General features: G+C 40.4%; 1 pseudogene; it reads left to right on the top strand.

The window, feature by feature from the left end:
• Positions 1-1,191: 1,191 nt before the first annotated feature.
• LOC133758372 (large ribosomal subunit protein eL28-like) lies at positions 1,192-1,623 on the top strand (annotated as a pseudogene).
• The last annotated feature ends 537 nt before the right edge of the window (positions 1,624-2,160 follow it).

Below are 2,160 nucleotides of genomic sequence, written 5' to 3'. Positions count from 1 at the left end.
ATGACTAGCCTTCAGAGAAATGCAAGTCAAAAACACAATGAGGTTTCACCTCATCCAGTTAGAATGACTGTCACATAGAAATCAACAAACGACAAATGCTGGCAAAGATGTGGAGAAAAAGGTACCCTAATCCACTGTTGGTGGTAATATAAACTGGTGCAGCTACTATGGAAGAAGTACAGAGATAACTCAGAAATCTCAATGTTGACCTTCCATATGATCCAGCCATCCCACTCCTGGGAAAATAAATCAGTACATGAAAGAGTTATCTGTACCCCATGTTTATAGTAGTTCAATTCACAATAGCTAAGATGCGGAATCAACTCAGATGTCCATCACCGGATGACTGGGTAAAGAAACAATGGCATATACACTATGGGGTACAGCTCAGCTGTAAAAAAAAAAATGAAATCTTGGCTTTTGCAACAAAATGGACACAAGCATTTTGGAAATCATTATACTTAGTGAAAGAAGCCAGTCCTAAAATGACAGATATCATGTTTTCCCTGATCTGGGGTAACTAATAGAGTACTAAAAATGTAATGTATTGAAGTGAAACAGACATTTTGAGATTTGATGATTATTTGGAGCCCTTGTCTCTACCATTGAGGAACAGTGTTTTTTTCTTCATACTATTGTTGAACTCTTACTTAGTGTAGTATTAACCTTACGAATATAAAGTAAAATGAAAATAGATTTTTGTACAAGACATTAACAGTACTTTACACTTTGTGTTTCTGTGTGGGTGCAAACTGTTGAAATCTTTACTTAGTATATACTAAATTGATCTTCTGTATATAAAGTTAGCTGAAAATGAATCTTGATGTGAATGGGACGGGAGAAGGAGTGGGAGATGGGATGGTTACGGGTGGAAGGGAGGTTATGGGGGAAAAAGCCATTGTAATCCAAAAGCTGTACTTTGGAAATGTATATTTATTAAATAAAAGTTTAAAAAAAAGAAAATAGATTTTTGTAAGAAGTACAAATGGGAATTGGAGAAAAAGGAGGAAGAAGGGTTGGAGCATGGGTAGGAGAGAGGGTAGTATGAGAAGTATCACTATGTTCCTAAATTTGTATATATGAAATACACGAAATTTATATATATATATACATATATATATATATATATATATATATATTTGAGTTTGAGAAATTTATTGGTATTTTAGTATAGACATTCATCTTAGCCTCGGTGCGAAGAGCCGCCGCCATGTCCGCGCACCTGCAGTGGATGGTCGTGCGCAACTGCTCCAGCTTCCTGATCAAGAGGAACAAACAGAGGTACAGCACAGAGCCCAACAACCTGAAGTCCCGCAACTTGTTCCGCTAAAGCGGGCTTATCCACCGCAAGACCGTGGGCGTGGAGCCAGCGGCCAACGGCAAGGGCGTCGTGGTGGTCATGAAGTGCAGACCCGGCCAGCGGAAGCCGGCCACCTCCTACGTGCGCACCACCATCAACAAGAACGCCCAGGCCACGCTCAGCAGCATCTGGCAAATGATTCGCAAGAAAAGTACCGCCCAGACCTGTGCATGGCCGCCATTCGCAGAGCCAGCGCCATCCTGCGCGGCCAGAAGCCCGTGATGGTGAAGAGGAAGTGCACCCGCCGCACCAAGAGCTCCTGAGCACCCCGCCCACAATAAACAGTCAGTCCTGTTGCACAAAGAAAGAAAGAAAGAAAGAAAGAAAGAAAGAAAGAAAGAAATTTGTATATCTTAAAACAAAATTAAAAAAAATAAATTGTATTATTTTGAGGATCAGAGACAGAGAAGAGCCTTCATATACTGGTTCATTTCACAAATGGCTGTATTAACTGAAACTCAAAGCTGGCAGCACAATCTAGATCTCCCACAAGGGTGCACAAGACCAGTTACTTGAGTCATTACTGCTACCTCCCAGAGTCAACATTAGTGGGAAGCTGGAGTCTGGAGCTAGAGCTGACTATTGTACTCAGTATTCCAACATGGGATGCAAGTATCTAAATTGCTGGTATAAACAGTTGTCCCCTTGGATTTGCTCTTAATGTTGTATATTAATTTTGGAAAACATATAATTACACATATCCATCTTTTTATTATTCAGAATAGTTTCACTGGCTAAGTAATTCATGTGCTCTGACTATCCATCCTTTCTTCCTCCTAACTCCTAGCAACTGCTTGTCT

This window comes from Lepus europaeus, chromosome 4 (genome assembly GCF_033115175.1).
Source record: "Lepus europaeus isolate LE1 chromosome 4, mLepTim1.pri, whole genome shotgun sequence".
NCBI classification, from domain to species: Eukaryota; Metazoa; Chordata; class Mammalia; order Lagomorpha; family Leporidae; genus Lepus; species Lepus europaeus.
Note: the sequence above shows the minus strand (reverse complement) of the source record. Positions and strands in the feature narration are given on the sequence as shown.